General features: G+C 45.7%; 12 non-coding genes across 12 annotated transcripts; all 12 read left to right on the forward strand.

Moving 5' to 3' along the window:
- Nucleotides 1–65: 65 nt before the first annotated feature.
- On the forward strand, nt 66–137 carry TRNAG-UCC (transfer RNA glycine (anticodon UCC)). Its single transcript has one exon. It is a non-coding gene; the product is annotated as a tRNA-Gly (tRNA).
- Nucleotides 138–1,658: 1,521 nt separating this feature from the next.
- Nucleotides 1,659–1,730, forward strand: TRNAG-UCC (transfer RNA glycine (anticodon UCC)). Its single transcript has one exon. It is a non-coding gene; the product is annotated as a tRNA-Gly (tRNA).
- Nucleotides 1,731–3,251: 1,521 nt separating this feature from the next.
- TRNAG-UCC (transfer RNA glycine (anticodon UCC)) lies at nt 3,252–3,323 on the forward strand. The gene has a single exon. It is a non-coding gene; the product is annotated as a tRNA-Gly (tRNA).
- Nucleotides 3,324–4,844: 1,521 nt separating this feature from the next.
- On the forward strand, nt 4,845–4,916 carry TRNAG-UCC (transfer RNA glycine (anticodon UCC)). Its single transcript has one exon. It is a non-coding gene; the product is annotated as a tRNA-Gly (tRNA).
- A 1,510-nt stretch (nt 4,917–6,426) lies between these two features.
- On the forward strand, nt 6,427–6,498 carry TRNAG-UCC (transfer RNA glycine (anticodon UCC)). Its single transcript has one exon. It is a non-coding gene; the product is annotated as a tRNA-Gly (tRNA).
- Nucleotides 6,499–8,019: 1,521 nt separating this feature from the next.
- On the forward strand, nt 8,020–8,091 carry TRNAG-UCC (transfer RNA glycine (anticodon UCC)). Its single transcript has one exon. It is a non-coding gene; the product is annotated as a tRNA-Gly (tRNA).
- Nucleotides 8,092–9,612: 1,521 nt separating this feature from the next.
- Nucleotides 9,613–9,684, forward strand: TRNAG-UCC (transfer RNA glycine (anticodon UCC)). The gene has a single exon. It is a non-coding gene; the product is annotated as a tRNA-Gly (tRNA).
- Nucleotides 9,685–11,205: 1,521 nt separating this feature from the next.
- Nucleotides 11,206–11,277, forward strand: TRNAG-UCC (transfer RNA glycine (anticodon UCC)). Its single transcript has one exon. It is a non-coding gene; the product is annotated as a tRNA-Gly (tRNA).
- Nucleotides 11,278–12,798: 1,521 nt separating this feature from the next.
- On the forward strand, nt 12,799–12,870 carry TRNAG-UCC (transfer RNA glycine (anticodon UCC)). Its single transcript has one exon. It is a non-coding gene; the product is annotated as a tRNA-Gly (tRNA).
- Nucleotides 12,871–14,380: 1,510 nt separating this feature from the next.
- On the forward strand, nt 14,381–14,452 carry TRNAG-UCC (transfer RNA glycine (anticodon UCC)). The gene has a single exon. It is a non-coding gene; the product is annotated as a tRNA-Gly (tRNA).
- A 1,521-nt stretch (nt 14,453–15,973) lies between these two features.
- On the forward strand, nt 15,974–16,045 carry TRNAG-UCC (transfer RNA glycine (anticodon UCC)). The gene has a single exon. It is a non-coding gene; the product is annotated as a tRNA-Gly (tRNA).
- A 1,521-nt stretch (nt 16,046–17,566) lies between these two features.
- Nucleotides 17,567–17,638, forward strand: TRNAG-UCC (transfer RNA glycine (anticodon UCC)). Its single transcript has one exon. It is a non-coding gene; the product is annotated as a tRNA-Gly (tRNA).
- Nucleotides 17,639–17,889: the final 251 nt, after the last annotated feature.

Here is a 17,889-nt window from a genome sequence, read left to right on the forward strand (position 1 = left end):
CGGTGCAAGATTGCCACTGCACTCGGCGTTGTAACATCTGGAACCTAGAGGACACACATCAGAGGGTGTTGGTGGTATAGTGGTGAGCATAGCTGCCTTCCAAGCAGTTGACCCGGGTTCGATTCCCGGCCAACGCAGTGCAAATATTTATATATTCTCCAAGCAGGATATATTTTAATGCAACATGTCACAAAACTGAAATATCAGAAACAGAATAATCAGCCGTTATATAAAAAAATAAACAAACACGTAGGTAGACATCTCGATCGCCTCATCTGCTACATTCATTGTCCCAATATATGCTATTTTCCATAAAGCACTCACCACTCACATGTGCTGATAATAAATATTTTGCTGGGGGCAGGCAATGAAAGGGCTGAGCCCCGACCAGACATTATAACCCCAGCATCCCTATTTTAAAAAGCATTTCTAGGCGATATCTAGCCTCTGAAAATAATAGGCAAGATCCACCGATAAATCTGGCAAAAGTCCCCAAGATTTTGTGCATACTTGTGCTCTCACCTGAATGCAGCGCCACCTTGTAACCATCGGATGTAACTGCGACTCAGAAAAATGTTTTATCAGAGGGCAAGTTGAGATGACTCCAAGTGGCAGATTTCCACGGAAAGAGCCTCTCGCTGCAGCAGGAAGGTTGGATACTTCAAATTGGCATAGTTTCCTGTCCAGCGTCCTCTCACGTCCCGAACGCTCCCAAACGCTCAAAAGCCTCACACCGGGCAAGCCCTCACCGGGTAGATCTCTGGCTCCCAGGTAAAGCCAAATCCTGAGTATGCTAGTGCTAGGATCACAGAGAAAGGACAGGGACAGAGAGCTGCTGTCTTGGTAAAGGCCTGAAACGGCTAATTCCTAAGAGGGTCTGCACTTTCAGTTATGACTGACTGTGAGTGGGGAAGATGAAGATTTTCTGTACCCAGCATACCTTGCGATGTGCTTAGGCAAATGAGGAGAGAGCCCCACCAATCCCTTGCCACTCCGCTGAAAGCTCCTCCTCTGCATAAAGAGAGCACTTTCACAAGGGAGCAGAGTGGCGCAGCGGAAGCGTGCTGGGCCCATAACCCAGAGGTCGATGGATCGAAACCATCCTCTGCTAATATTGCTTGATTTTTCTTCCTAGGACTAATCTGTCATTTCCACCCTGCCAGCAAGGAAAAGCGCAGGCTTGTGCTAGCTATGTGAGAAAAGACTTCTCAACTATCTGTCTCTGCTGTAAATCAAGAGAGTGATCGTCAAAGGATCAAAACTATACTTTGAAAGTAAAGATACCCAATTAGAAGCATAAATGACAGGTGGGACCTTCACACGTTTTTCGGGGCATGCTTTGAATTTAATTCTTCCCTTTTTGTTCTGCTTTTATCAATCTCCTATGCATTTCATGGAATTTACTCCCTTTCTCTTCGCTGCTTTGCTTCCGATGCTGCCCATATGCTCATTTCCACTATTTGTACTGCTGCTTTCCATTTCTTCTCTTCTGCACAGCTTTATCCTTGGTTTCAATCCCCAGTTCTTTAGCCACTGCAAGACAATTTCTACAGCTTTTCATGTTGGTATCCACACCAAATGCACGATTGGAACCGGTGCAAGATTGCCACTGCACTCGGCGTTGTAACATCTGGAACCTAGAGGACACACATCAGAGGGCGTTGGTGGTATAGTGGTGAGCATAGCTGCCTTCCAAGCAGTTGACCCGGGTTCGATTCCCGGCCAACGCAGTGCAAATATTTATATATTCTCCAAGCAGGATATATTTTAATGCAACATGTCACAAAACTGAAATATCAGAAACAGAATAATCAGCCGTTATATAAAAAAATAATCAAACACGTAGGTAGACATCTCGATCGCCTCATCTGCTACATTCATTGTCCCAATATATGCTATTTTCCATAAAGCACTCACCACTCACATGTGCTGATAATAAATATTTTGCTGGGGGCAGGCAATGAAAGGGCTGCGCCCCGACCAGAAATTATAACCCCAGCATCCCTATGTTAAAAAGCATTTCTAGGCGATATCTAGCCTCTGAAAATAATAGGCAAGATCCACCGATAAATCTGGCAAAAGTCCCCAAGATTTTGTGCATACTTGTGTTCTCACCTGAATGCAGCGCCACCTTGTAACCATCGGATGTAACTGCGGCTCAGAAAAATGTTTTATCAGAGGGCAAGTTGAGAGGACTCCAAGTGGCAGATTTCCACGGAAAGAGCCTCTCACTGCAGCAGGAAGGTTGGATACTTCAAATTGGCATAGTTTCCTGTCCAGCGTCCTCTCACGTCCCGAACGCTCCCAAACGCTCAAAAGCCTCACACCGGGCAAGCCCTCACCGGGTAGATCTCTGGCTCCCAGGTAAAGCCAAATCCTGAGTATGCTAGTGCTAGGATCCCAGAGAAAGGACAGGGACAGAGAGCTGCTGTCTTGGTAAAGGCCTGAAACGGCTAATTCCTAAGAGGGTCTGCACTTTCAGTTATGACTGACTGTGAGTGGGGAAGATGAAGATTTTCTGTACCCAGCATACCTTGCGATGTGCTTAGGCAAATGAGGAGAGAGCCCCACCAATCCCTTGCCACTCCGCTGAAAGCTCCTCCTCTGCATAAAGAGAGCACTTTCACAAGGGAGCAGAGTGGCGCAGCGGAAGCGTGCTGGGCCCATAACCCAGAGGTCGATGGATCGAAACCATCCTCTGCTAATATTGCTTGATTTTTCTTCCTAGGACTAATCTGTCATTTCCACCCTGCCAGCAAGGAAAAGCGCAGGCTTGTGCTAGCTATGTGAGAAAAGACTTCTCAACTATCTGTCTCTGCTGTAAATCAAGAGAGTGATCGTCAAAGGATCAACCCTATACTTTGAAAGTAAAGATACCCAATTAGAAGCATAAATGACAGGTGGGACCTTCACACGTTTTTCGGGGCATGCTTTGAATTTCATTCTTCCCTTTTTGTTCTGCTTTTATCAATCTCCTATGCATTTCATGGAATTTACTCCCTTTCTCTTCGCTGCTTTGCTTCCGATGCTGCCCATATGCTCATTTCCACTATTTGTACTGCTGCTTTCCATTTCTTCTCTTCTGCACAGCTTTATCCTTGGTTTCAATCCCCAGTTCTTTACCCTCTGCAAGACAATTTCTACAGCTTTTCATGTTGGTATCCACACCAAATGCACGATTGGAACCGGTGCAAGATTGCCACTGCACTCGGCGTTGTAACATCTGGAACCTAGAGGACACACATCAGAGGGTGTTGGTGGTATAGTGGTGAGCATAGCTGCCTTCCAAGCAGTTGACCCGGGTTCGATTCCCGGCCAACGCAGTGCAAATATTTATATATTCTCCAAGCAGGATATATTTTAATGCAACATGTCACAAAACTGAAATATCAGAAACAGAATAATCAGCCGTTATATAAAAAAATAAACAAACACGTAGGTAGACATCTCGATCGCCTCATCTGCTACATTCATTGTCCCAATATATGCTATTTTCCATAAAGCACTCACCACTCACATGTGCTGATAATAAATATTTTGCTGGGGGCAGGCAATGAAAGGGCTGAGCCCCGACCAGACATTATAACCCCAGCATCCCTATTTTAAAAAGCATTTCTAGGCGATATCTAGCCTCTGAAAATAATAGGCAAGATCCACCGATAAATCTGGCAAAAGTCCCCAAGATTTTGTGCATACTTGTGCTCTCACCTGAATGCAGCGCCACCTTGTAACCATCGGATGTAACTGCGACTCAGAAAAATGTTTTATCAGAGGGCAAGTTGAGATGACTCCAAGTGGCAGATTTCCACGGAAAGAGCCTCTCGCTGCAGCAGGAAGGTTGGATACTTCAAAATGGCATAGTTTCCTGTCCAGCGTCCTCTCACGTCCCGAACGCTCCCAAACGCTCAAAAGCCTCACACCGGGCAAGCCCTCACCGGGTAGATCTCTGGCTCCCAGGTAAAGCCAAATCCTGAGTATGCTAGTGCTAGGATCACAGAGAAAGGACAGGGACAGAGAGCTGCTGTCTTGGTAAAGGCCTGAAACGGCTAATTCCTAAGAGGGTCTGCACTTTCAGTTATGACTGACTGTGAGTGGGGAAGATGAAGATTTTCTGTACCCAGCATACCTTGCGATGTGCTTAGGCAAATGAGGAGAGAGCCCCACCAATCCCTTGCCACTCCGCTGAAAGCTCCTCCTCTGCATAAAGAGAGCACTTTCACAAGGGAGCAGAGTGGCGCAGCGGAAGCGTGCTGGGCCCATAACCCAGAGGTCGATGGATCGAAACCATCCTCTGCTAATATTGCTTGATTTTTCTTCCTAGGACTAATCTGTCATTTCCACCCTGCCAGCAAGGAAAAGCGCAGGCTTGTGCTAGCTATGTGAGAAAAGACTTCTCAACTATCTGTCTCTGCTGTAAATCAAGAGAGTGATCGTCAAAGGATCAACCCTATACTTTGAAAGTAAAGATACCCAATTAGAAGCATAAATGACAGGTGGGACCTTCACACGTTTTTCGGGGCATGCTTTGAATTTAATTCTTCCCTTTTTGTTCTGCTTTTATCAATCTCCTATGCATTTCATGGAATTTACTCCCTTTCTCTTCGCTGCTTTGCTTCCGATGCTGCCCATATGCTCATTTCCACTATTTGTACTGCTGCTTTCCATTTCTTCTCTTCTGCACAGCTTTATCCTTGGTTTCAATCCCCAGTTCTTTACCCACTGCAAGACAATTTCTACAGCTTTTCATGTTGGTATCCACACCAAATGCACGATTGGAACCGGTGCAAGATTGCCACTGCACTCGGCGTTGTAACATCTGGAACCTAGAGGACACACATCAGAGGGCGTTGGTGGTATAGTGGTGAGCATAGCTGCCTTCCAAGCAGTTGACCCGGGTTCGATTCCCGGCCAACGCAGTGCAAATATTTATATATTCTCCAAGCAGGATATATTTTAATGCAACATGTCACAAAACTGAAATATCAGAAACAGAATAATCAGCCGTTATATAAAAAAATAATCAAACACGTAGGTAGACATCTCGATCGCCTCATCTGCTACATTCATTGTCCCAATATATGCTATTTTCCATAAAGCACTCACCACTCACATGTGCTGATAATAAATATTTTGCTGGGGGCAGGCAATGAAAGGGCTGCGCCCCGACCAGAAATTATAACCCCAGCATCCCTATGTTAAAAAGCATTTCTAGGCGATATCTAGCCTCTGAAAATAATAGGCAAGATCCACCGATAAATCTGGCAAAAGTCCCCAAGATTTTGTGCATACTTGTGTTCTCACCTGAATGCAGCGCCACCTTGTAACCATCGGATGTAACTGCGGCTCAGAAAAATGTTTTATCAGAGGGCAAGTTGAGAGGACTCCAAGTGGCAGATTTCCACGGAAAGAGCCTCTCACTGCAGCAGGAAGGTTGGATACTTCAAATTGGCATAGTTTCCTGTCCAGCGTCCTCTCACGTCCCGAACGCTCCCAAACGCTCAAAAGCCTCGCCCTCACCGGGTAGATCTCTGGCTCCCAGGTAAAGCCAAATCCTGAGTATGCTAGTGCTAGGATCACAGAGAAAGGACAGGGACAGAGAGCTGCTGTCTTGGTAAAGGCCTGAAACGGCTAATTCCTAAGAGGGTCTGCACTTTCAGTTATGACTGACTGTGAGTGGGGAAGATGAAGATTTTCTGTACCCAGCATACCTTGCGATGTGCTTAGGCAAATGAGGAGAGAGCCCCACCAATCCCTTGCCACTCCGCTGAAAGCTCCTCCTCTGCATAAAGAGAGCACTTTCACAAGGGAGCAGAGTGGCGCAGCGGAAGCGTGCTGGGCCCATAACCCAGAGGTCGATGGATCGAAACCATCCTCTGCTAATATTGCTTGATTTTTCTTCCTAGGACTAATCTGTCATTTCCACCCTGCCAGCAAGGAAAAGCGCAGGCTTGTGCTAGCTATGTGAGAAAAGACTTCTCAACTATCTGTCTCTGCTGTAAATCAAGAGAGTGATCGTCAAAGGATCAAAACTATACTTTGAAAGTAAAGATACCCAATTAGAAGCATAAATGACAGGTGGGACCTTCACACGTTTTTCGGGGCATGCTTTGAATTTAATTCTTCCCTTTTTGTTCTGCTTTTATCAATCTCCTATGCATTTCATGGAATTTACTCCCTTTCTCTTCGCTGCTTTGCTTCCGATGCTGCCCATATGCTCATTTCCACTATTTGTACTGCTGCTTTCCATTTCTTCTCTTCTGCACAGCTTTATCCTTGGTTTCAATCCCCAGTTCTTTACCCACTGCAAGACAATTTCTACAGCTTTTCATGTTGGTATCCACACCAAATGCACGATTGGAACCGGTGCAAGATTGCCACTGCACTCGGCGTTGTAACATCTGGAACCTAGAGGACACACATCAGAGGGCGTTGGTGGTATAGTGGTGAGCATAGCTGCCTTCCAAGCAGTTGACCCGGGTTCGATTCCCGGCCAACGCAGTGCAAATATTTATATATTCTCCAAGCAGGATATATTTTAATGCAACATGTCACAAAACTGAAATATCAGAAACAGAATAATCAGCCGTTATATAAAAAAATAATCAAACACGTAGGTAGACATCTCGATCGCCTCATCTGCTACATTCATTGTCCCAATATATGCTATTTTCCATAAAGCACTCACCACTCACATGTGCTGATAATAAATATTTTGCTGGGGGCAGGCAATGAAAGGGCTGCGCCCCGACCAGAAATTATAACCCCAGCATCCCTATGTTAAAAAGCATTTCTAGGCGATATATAGCCTCTGAAAATAATAGGCAAGATCCACCGATAAATCTGGCAAAAGTCCCCAAGATTTTGTGCATACTTGTGTTCTCACCTGAATGCAGCGCCACCTTGTAACCATCGGATGTAACTGCGGCTCAGAAAAATGTTTTATCAGAGGGCAAGTTGAGAGGACTCCAAGTGGCAGATTTCCACGGAAAGAGCCTCTCACTGCAGCAGGAAGGTTGGATACTTCAAATTGGCATAGTTTCCTGTCCAGCGTCCTCTCACGTCCCGAACGCTCCCAAACGCTCAAAAGCCTCACACCGGGCAAGCCCTCACCGGGTAGATCTCTGGCTCCCAGGTAAAGCCAAATCCTGAGTATGCTAGTGCTAGGATCACAGAGAAAGGACAGGGACAGAGAGCTGCTGTCTTGGTAAAGGCCTGAAACGGCTAATTCCTAAGAGGGTCTGCACTTTCAGTTATGACTGACTGTGAGTGGGGAAGATGAAGATTTTCTGTACCCAGCATACCTTGCGATGTGCTTAGGCAAATGAGGAGAGAGCCCCACCAATCCCTTGCCACTCCGCTGAAAGCTCCTCCTCTGCATAAAGAGAGCACTTTCACAAGGGAGCAGAGTGGCGCAGCGGAAGCGTGCTGGGCCCATAACCCAGAGGTCGATGGATCGAAACCATCCTCTGCTAATATTGCTTGATTTTTCTTCCTAGGACTAATCTGTCATTTCCACCCTGCCAGCAAGGAAAAGCGCAGGCTTGTGCTAGCTATGTGAGAAAAGACTTCTCAACTATCTGTCTCTGCTGTAAATCAAGAGAGTGATCGTCAAAGGATCAACCCTATACTTTGAAAGTAAAGATACCCAATTAGAAGCATAAATGACAGGTGGGACCTTCACACGTTTTTCGGGGCATGCTTTGAATTTCATTCTTCCCTTTTTGTTCTGCTTTTATCAATCTCCTATGCATTTCATGGAATTTACTCCCTTTCTCTTCGCTGCTTTGCTTCCGATGCTGCCCATATGCTCATTTCCACTATTTGTACTGCTGCTTTCCATTTCTTCTCTTCTGCACAGCTTTATCCTTGGTTTCAATCCCCAGTTCTTTACCCTCTGCAAGACAATTTCTACAGCTTTTCATGTTGGTATCCACACCAAATGCACGATTGGAACCGGTGCAAGATTGCCACTGCACTCGGCGTTGTAACATCTGGAACCTAGAGGACACACATCAGAGGGTGTTGGTGGTATAGTGGTGAGCATAGCTGCCTTCCAAGCAGTTGACCCGGGTTCGATTCCCGGCCAACGCAGTGCAAATATTTATATATTCTCCAAGCAGGATATATTTTAATGCAACATGTCACAAAACTGAAATATCAGAAACAGAATAATCAGCCGTTATATAAAAAAATAAACAAACACGTAGGTAGACATCTCGATCGCCTCATCTGCTACATTCATTGTCCCAATATATGCTATTTTCCATAAAGCACTCACCACTCACATGTGCTGATAATAAATATTTTGCTGGGGGCAGGCAATGAAAGGGCTGAGCCCCGACCAGACATTATAACCCCAGCATCCCTATTTTAAAAAGCATTTCTAGGCGATATCTAGCCTCTGAAAATAATAGGCAAGATCCACCGATAAATCTGGCAAAAGTCCCCAAGATTTTGTGCATACTTGTGCTCTCACCTGAATGCAGCGCCACCTTGTAACCATCGGATGTAACTGCGACTCAGAAAAATGTTTTATCAGAGGGCAAGTTGAGATGACTCCAAGTGGCAGATTTCCACGGAAAGAGCCTCTCGCTGCAGCAGGAAGGTTGGATACTTCAAATTGGCATAGTTTCCTGTCCAGCGTCCTCTCACGTCCCGAACGCTCCCAAACGCTCAAAAGCCTCACACCGGGCAAGCCCTCACCGGGTAGATCTCTGGCTCCCAGGTAAAGCCAAATCCTGAGTATGCTAGTGCTAGGATCACAGAGAAAGGACAGGGACAGAGAGCTGCTGTCTTGGTAAAGGCCTGAAACGGCTAATTCCTAAGAGGGTCTGCACTTTCAGTTATGACTGACTGTGAGTGGGGAAGATGAAGATTTTCTGTACCCAGCATACCTTGCGATGTGCTTAGGCAAATGAGGAGAGAGCCCCACCAATCCCTTGCCACTCCGCTGAAAGCTCCTCCTCTGCATAAAGAGAGCACTTTCACAAGGGAGCAGAGTGGCGCAGCGGAAGCGTGCTGGGCCCATAACCCAGAGGTCGATGGATCGAAACCATCCTCTGCTAATATTGCTTGATTTTTCTTCCTAGGACTAATCTGTCATTTCCACCCTGCCAGCAAGGAAAAGCGCAGGCTTGTGCTAGCTATGTGAGAAAAGACTTCTCAACTATCTGTCTCTGCTGTAAATCAAGAGAGTGATCGTCAAAGGATCAAAACTATACTTTGAAAGTAAAGATACCCAATTAGAAGCATAAATGACAGGTGGGACCTTCACACGTTTTTCGGGGCATGCTTTGAATTTAATTCTTCCCTTTTTGTTCTGCTTTTATCAATCTCCTATGCATTTCATGGAATTTACTCCCTTTCTCTTCGCTGCTTTGCTTCCGATGCTGCCCATATGCTCATTTCCACTATTTGTACTGCTGCTTTCCATTTCTTCTCTTCTGCACAGCTTTATCCTTGGTTTCAATCCCCAGTTCTTTAGCCACTGCAAGACAATTTCTACAGCTTTTCATGTTGGTATCCACACCAAATGCACGATTGGAACCGGTGCAAGATTGCCACTGCACTCGGCGTTGTAACATCTGGAACCTAGAGGACACACATCAGAGGGCGTTGGTGGTATAGTGGTGAGCATAGCTGCCTTCCAAGCAGTTGACCCGGGTTCGATTCCCGGCCAACGCAGTGCAAATATTTATATATTCTCCAAGCAGGATATATTTTAATGCAACATGTCACAAAACTGAAATATCAGAAACAGAATAATCAGCCGTTATATAAAAAAATAATCAAACACGTAGGTAGACATCTCGATCGCCTCATCTGCTACATTCATTGTCCCAATATATGCTATTTTCCATAAAGCACTCACCACTCACATGTGCTGATAATAAATATTTTGCTGGGGGCAGGCAATGAAAGGGCTGCGCCCCGACCAGAAATTATAACCCCAGCATCCCTATGTTAAAAAGCATTTCTAGGCGATATCTAGCCTCTGAAAATAATAGGCAAGATCCACCGATAAATCTGGCAAAAGTCCCCAAGATTTTGTGCATACTTGTGTTCTCACCTGAATGCAGCGCCACCTTGTAACCATCGGATGTAACTGCGGCTCAGAAAAATGTTTTATCAGAGGGCAAGTTGAGAGGACTCCAAGTGGCAGATTTCCACGGAAAGAGCCTCTCACTGCAGCAGGAAGGTTGGATACTTCAAATTGGCATAGTTTCCTGTCCAGCGTCCTCTCACGTCCCGAACGCTCCCAAACGCTCAAAAGCCTCACACCGGGCAAGCCCTCACCGGGTAGATCTCTGGCTCCCAGGTAAAGCCAAATCCTGAGTATGCTAGTGCTAGGATCCCAGAGAAAGGACAGGGACAGAGAGCTGCTGTCTTGGTAAAGGCCTGAAACGGCTAATTCCTAAGAGGGTCTGCACTTTCAGTTATGACTGACTGTGAGTGGGGAAGATGAAGATTTTCTGTACCCAGCATACCTTGCGATGTGCTTAGGCAAATGAGGAGAGAGCCCCACCAATCCCTTGCCACTCCGCTGAAAGCTCCTCCTCTGCATAAAGAGAGCACTTTCACAAGGGAGCAGAGTGGCGCAGCGGAAGCGTGCTGGGCCCATAACCCAGAGGTCGATGGATCGAAACCATCCTCTGCTAATATTGCTTGATTTTTCTTCCTAGGACTAATCTGTCATTTCCACCCTGCCAGCAAGGAAAAGCGCAGGCTTGTGCTAGCTATGTGAGAAAAGACTTCTCAACTATCTGTCTCTGCTGTAAATCAAGAGAGTGATCGTCAAAGGATCAACCCTATACTTTGAAAGTAAAGATACCCAATTAGAAGCATAAATGACAGGTGGGACCTTCACACGTTTTTCGGGGCATGCTTTGAATTTCATTCTTCCCTTTTTGTTCTGCTTTTATCAATCTCCTATGCATTTCATGGAATTTACTCCCTTTCTCTTCGCTGCTTTGCTTCCGATGCTGCCCATATGCTCATTTCCACTATTTGTACTGCTGCTTTCCATTTCTTCTCTTCTGCACAGCTTTATCCTTGGTTTCAATCCCCAGTTCTTTACCCTCTGCAAGACAATTTCTACAGCTTTTCATGTTGGTATCCACACCAAATGCACGATTGGAACCGGTGCAAGATTGCCACTGCACTCGGCGTTGTAACATCTGGAACCTAGAGGACACACATCAGAGGGTGTTGGTGGTATAGTGGTGAGCATAGCTGCCTTCCAAGCAGTTGACCCGGGTTCGATTCCCGGCCAACGCAGTGCAAATATTTATATATTCTCCAAGCAGGATATATTTTAATGCAACATGTCACAAAACTGAAATATCAGAAACAGAATAATCAGCCGTTATATAAAAAAATAAACAAACACGTAGGTAGACATCTCGATCGCCTCATCTGCTACATTCATTGTCCCAATATATGCTATTTTCCATAAAGCACTCACCACTCACATGTGCTGATAATAAATATTTTGCTGGGGGCAGGCAATGAAAGGGCTGAGCCCCGACCAGACATTATAACCCCAGCATCCCTATTTTAAAAAGCATTTCTAGGCGATATCTAGCCTCTGAAAATAATAGGCAAGATCCACCGATAAATCTGGCAAAAGTCCCCAAGATTTTGTGCATACTTGTGCTCTCACCTGAATGCAGCGCCACCTTGTAACCATCGGATGTAACTGCGACTCAGAAAAATGTTTTATCAGAGGGCAAGTTGAGATGACTCCAAGTGGCAGATTTCCACGGAAAGAGCCTCTCGCTGCAGCAGGAAGGTTGGATACTTCAAAATGGCATAGTTTCCTGTCCAGCGTCCTCTCACGTCCCGAACGCTCCCAAACGCTCAAAAGCCTCACACCGGGCAAGCCCTCACCGGGTAGATCTCTGGCTCCCAGGTAAAGCCAAATCCTGAGTATGCTAGTGCTAGGATCACAGAGAAAGGACAGGGACAGAGAGCTGCTGTCTTGGTAAAGGCCTGAAACGGCTAATTCCTAAGAGGGTCTGCACTTTCAGTTATGACTGACTGTGAGTGGGGAAGATGAAGATTTTCTGTACCCAGCATACCTTGCGATGTGCTTAGGCAAATGAGGAGAGAGCCCCACCAATCCCTTGCCACTCCGCTGAAAGCTCCTCCTCTGCATAAAGAGAGCACTTTCACAAGGGAGCAGAGTGGCGCAGCGGAAGCGTGCTGGGCCCATAACCCAGAGGTCGATGGATCGAAACCATCCTCTGCTAATATTGCTTGATTTTTCTTCCTAGGACTAATCTGTCATTTCCACCCTGCCAGCAAGGAAAAGCGCAGGCTTGTGCTAGCTATGTGAGAAAAGACTTCTCAACTATCTGTCTCTGCTGTAAATCAAGAGAGTGATCGTCAAAGGATCAACCCTATACTTTGAAAGTAAAGATACCCAATTAGAAGCATAAATGACAGGTGGGACCTTCACACGTTTTTCGGGGCATGCTTTGAATTTAATTCTTCCCTTTTTGTTCTGCTTTTATCAATCTCCTATGCATTTCATGGAATTTACTCCCTTTCTCTTCGCTGCTTTGCTTCCGATGCTGCCCATATGCTCATTTCCACTATTTGTACTGCTGCTTTCCATTTCTTCTCTTCTGCACAGCTTTATCCTTGGTTTCAATCCCCAGTTCTTTACCCACTGCAAGACAATTTCTACAGCTTTTCATGTTGGTATCCACACCAAATGCACGATTGGAACCGGTGCAAGATTGCCACTGCACTCGGCGTTGTAACATCTGGAACCTAGAGGACACACATCAGAGGGCGTTGGTGGTATAGTGGTGAGCATAGCTGCCTTCCAAGCAGTTGACCCGGGTTCGATTCCCGGCCAACGCAGTGCAAATATTTATATATTCTCCAAGCAGGATATATTTTAATGCAACATGTCACAAAACTGAAATATCAGAAACAGAATAATCAGCCGTTATATAAAAAAATAATCAAACACGTAGGTAGACATCTCGATCGCCTCATCTGCTACATTCATTGTCCCAATATATGCTATTTTCCATAAAGCACTCACCACTCACATGTGCTGATAATAAATATTTTGCTGGGGGCAGGCAATGAAAGGGCTGCGCCCCGACCAGAAATTATAACCCCAGCATCCCTATGTTAAAAAGCATTTCTAGGCGATATCTAGCCTCTGAAAATAATAGGCAAGATCCACCGATAAATCTGGCAAAAGTCCCCAAGATTTTGTGCATACTTGTGTTCTCACCTGAATGCAGCGCCACCTTGTAACCATCGGATGTAACTGCGGCTCAGAAAAATGTTTTATCAGAGGGCAAGTTGAGAGGACTCCAAGTGGCAGATTTCCACGGAAAGAGCCTCTCACTGCAGCAGGAAGGTTGGATACTTCAAATTGGCATAGTTTCCTGTCCAGCGTCCTCTCACGTCCCGAACGCTCCCAAACGCTCAAAAGCCTCGCCCTCACCGGGTAGATCTCTGGCTCCCAGGTAAAGCCAAATCCTGAGTATGCTAGTGCTAGGATCACAGAGAAAGGACAGGGACAGAGAGCTGCTGTCTTGGTAAAGGCCTGAAACGGCTAATTCCTAAGAGGGTCTGCACTTTCAGTTATGACTGACTGTGAGTGGGGAAGATGAAGATTTTCTGTACCCAGCATACCTTGCGATGTGCTTAGGCAAATGAGGAGAGAGCCCCACCAATCCCTTGCCACTCCGCTGAAAGCTCCTCCTCTGCATAAAGAGAGCACTTTCACAAGGGAGCAGAGTGGCGCAGCGGAAGCGTGCTGGGCCCATAACCCAGAGGTCGATGGATCGAAACCATCCTCTGCTAATATTGCTTGATTTTTCTTCCTAGGACTAATCTGTCATTTCCACCCTGCCAGCAAGGAAAAGCGCAGGCTTGTGCTAGCTATGTGAGAAAAGACTTCTCAACTATCTGTCTCTGCTGTAAATCAAGAGAGTGATCGTCAAAGGATCAAAACTATACTTTGAAAGTAAAGATACCCAATTAGAAGCATAAATGACAGGTGGGACCTTCACACGTTTTTCGGGGCATGCTTTGAATTTAATTCTTCCCTTTTTGTTCTGCTTTTATCAATCTCCTATGCATTTCATGGAATTTACTCCCTTTCTCTTCGCTGCTTTGCTTCCGATGCTGCCCATATGCTCATTTCCACTATTTGTACTGCTGCTTTCCATTTCTTCTCTTCTGCACAGCTTTATCCTTGGTTTCAATCCCCAGTTCTTTACCCACTGCAAGACAATTTCTACAGCTTTTCATGTTGGTATCCACACCAAATGCACGATTGGAACCGGTGCAAGATTGCCACTGCACTCGGCGTTGTAACATCTGGAACCTAGAGGACACACATCAGAGGGCGTTGGTGGTATAGTGGTGAGCATAGCTGCCTTCCAAGCAGTTGACCCGGGTTCGATTCCCGGCCAACGCAGTGCAAATATTTATATATTCTCCAAGCAGGATATATTTTAATGCAACATGTCACAAAACTGAAATATCAGAAACAGAATAATCAGCCGTTATATAAAAAAATAATCAAACACGTAGGTAGACATCTCGATCGCCTCATCTGCTACATTCATTGTCCCAATATATGCTATTTTCCATAAAGCACTCACCACTCACATGTGCTGATAATAAATATTTTGCTGGGGGCAGGCAATGAAAGGGCTGCGCCCCGACCAGAAATTATAACCCCAGCATCCCTATGTTAAAAAGCATTTCTAGGCGATATATAGCCTCTGAAAATAATAGGCAAGATCCACCGATAAATCTGGCAAAAGTCCCCAAGATTTTGTGCATACTTGTGTTCTCACCTGAATGCAGCGCCACCTTGTAACCATCGGATGTAACTGCGGCTCAGAAAAATGTTTTATCAGAGGGCAAGTTGAGAGGACTCCAAGTGGCAGATTTCCACGGAAAGAGCCTCTCACTGCAGCAGGAAGGTTGGATACTTCAAATTGGCATAGTTTCCTGTCCAGCGTCCTCTCACGTCCCGAACGCTCCCAAACGCTCAAAAGCCTCACACCGGGCAAGCCCTCACCGGGTAGATCTCTGGCTCCCAGGTAAAGCCAAATCCTGAGTATGCTAGTGCTAGGATCACAGAGAAAGGACAGGGACAGAGAGCTGCTGTCTTGGTAAAGGCCTGAAACGGCTAATTCCTAAGAGGGTCTGCACTTTCAGTTATGACTGACTGTGAGTGGGGAAGATGAAGATTTTCTGTACCCAGCATACCTTGCGATGTGCTTAGGCAAATGAGGAGAGAGCCCCACCAATCCCTTGCCACTCCGCTGAAAGCTCCTCCTCTGCATAAAGAGAGCACTTTCACAAGGGAGCAGAGTGGCGCAGCGGAAGCGTGCTGGGCCCATAACCCAGAGGTCGATGGATCGAAACCATCCTCTGCTAATATTGCTTGATTTTTCTTCCTAGGACTAATCTGTCATTTCCACCCTGCCAGCAAGGAAAAGCGCAGGCTTGTGCTAGCTATGTGAGAAAAGACTTCTCAACTATCTGTCTCTGCTGTAAATCAAGAGAGTGATCGTCAAAGGATCAACCCTATACTTTGAAAGTAAAGATACCCAATTAGAAGCATAAATGACAGGTGGGACCTTCACACGTTTTTCGGGGCATGCTTTGAATTTCATTCTTCCCTTTTTGTTCTGCTTTTATCAATCTCCTATGCATTTCATGGAATTTACTCCCTTTCTCTTCGCTGCTTTGCTTCCGATGCTGCCCATATGCTCATTTCCACTATTTGTACTGCTGCTTTCCATTTCTTCTCTTCTGCACAGCTTTATCCTTGGTTTCAATCCCCAGTTCTTTACCCTCTGCAAGACAATTTCTACAGCTTTTCATGTTGGTATCCACACCAAATGCACGATTGGAACCGGTGCAAGATTGCCACTGCACTCGGCGTTGTAACATCTGGAACCTAGAGGACACACATCAGAGGGTGTTGGTGGTATAGTGGTGAGCATAGCTGCCTTCCAAGCAGTTGACCCGGGTTCGATTCCCGGCCAACGCAGTGCAAATATTTATATATTCTCCAAGCAGGATATATTTTAATGCAACATGTCACAAAACTGAAATATCAGAAACAGAATAATCAGCCGTTATATAAAAAAATAAACAAACACGTAGGTAGACATCTCGATCGCCTCATCTGCTACATTCATTGTCCCAATATATGCTATTTTCCATAAAGCACTCACCACTCACATGTGCTGATAATAAATATTTTGCTGGGGGCAGGCAATGAAAGGGCTGAGCCCCGACCAGACATTATAACCCCAGCATCCCTATTTTAAAAAGCATTTCTAGGCGATATCTAGCCTCTGAAAATAATAGGCAAGATCCACCGATAAATCTGGCAAAAGTCCCCAAGATTTTGTGCATACTTGTGCTCTCACCTGAATGCAGCGCCACCTTGTAACCATCGGATGTAACTGCGACTCAGAAAAATGTTTTATCAGAGGGCAAGTTGAGATGACTCCAAGTGGCAGATTTCCACGGAAAGAGCCTCTCGCTGCAGCAGGAAGGTTGGATACTTCAAATTGGCATAGTTTCCTGTCCAGCGTCCTCTCACGTCCCGAACGCTCCCAAACGCTCAAAAGCCTCACACCGGGCAAGCCCTCACCGGGTAGATCTCTGGCTCCCAGGTAAAGCCAAATCCTGAGTATGCTAGTGCTAGGATCACAGAGAAAGGACAGGGACAGAGAGCTGCTGTCTTGGTAAAGGCCTGAAACGGCTAATTCCTAAGAGGGTCTGCACTTTCAGTTATGACTGACTGTGAGTGGGGAAGATGAAGATTTTCTGTACCCAGCATACCTTGCGATGTGCTTAGGCAAATGAGGAGAGAGCCCCACCAATCCCTTGCCACTCCGCTGAAAGCTCCTCCTCTGCATAAAGAGAGCACTTTCACAAGGGAGCAGAGTGGCGCAGCGGAAGCGTGCTGGGCCCATAACCCAGAGGTCGATGGATCGAAACCATCCTCTGCTAATATTGCTTGATTTTTCTTCCTAGGACTAATCTGTCATTTCCACCCTGCCAGCAAGGAAAAGCGCAGGCTTGTGCTAGCTATGTGAGAAAAGACTTCTCAACTATCTGTCTCTGCTGTAAATCAAGAGAGTGATCGTCAAAGGATCAAAACTATACTTTGAAAGTAAAGATACCCAATTAGAAGCATAAATGACAGGTGGGACCTTCACACGTTTTTCGGGGCATGCTTTGAATTTAATTCTTCCCTTTTTGTTCTGCTTTTATCAATCTCCTATGCATTTCATGGAATTTACTCCCTTTCTCTTCGCTGCTTTGCTTCCGATGCTGCCCATATGCTCATTTCCACTATTTGTACTGCTGCTTTCCATTTCTTCTCTTCTGCACAGCTTTATCCTTGGTTTCAATCCCCAGTTCTTTACCCACTGCAAGACAATTTCTACAGCTTTTCATGTTGGTATCCACACCAAATGCACGATTGGAACCGGTGCAAGATTGCCACTGCACTCGGCGTTGTAACATCTGGAACCTAGAGGACACACATCAGAGGGCGTTGGTGGTATAGTGGTGAGCATAGCTGCCTTCCAAGCAGTTGACCCGGGTTCGATTCCCGGCCAACGCAGTGCAAATATTTATATATTCTCCAAGCAGGATATATTTTAATGCAACATGTCACAAAACTGAAATATCAGAAACAGAATAATCAGCCGTTATATAAAAAAATAATCAAACACGTAGGTAGACATCTCGATCGCCTCATCTGCTACATTCATTGTCCCAATATATGCTATTTTCCATAAAGCACTCACCACTCACATGTGCTGATAATAAATATTTTGCTGGGAGCAGGCAATGAAAGGGCTGCGCCCCGAC

The sequence above is a fragment of the Triturus cristatus genome, chromosome 11 (assembly GCF_964204655.1).
Source record: "Triturus cristatus chromosome 11, aTriCri1.1, whole genome shotgun sequence".
Lineage (NCBI taxonomy): Eukaryota > Metazoa > Chordata > Amphibia > Caudata > Salamandridae > Triturus > Triturus cristatus.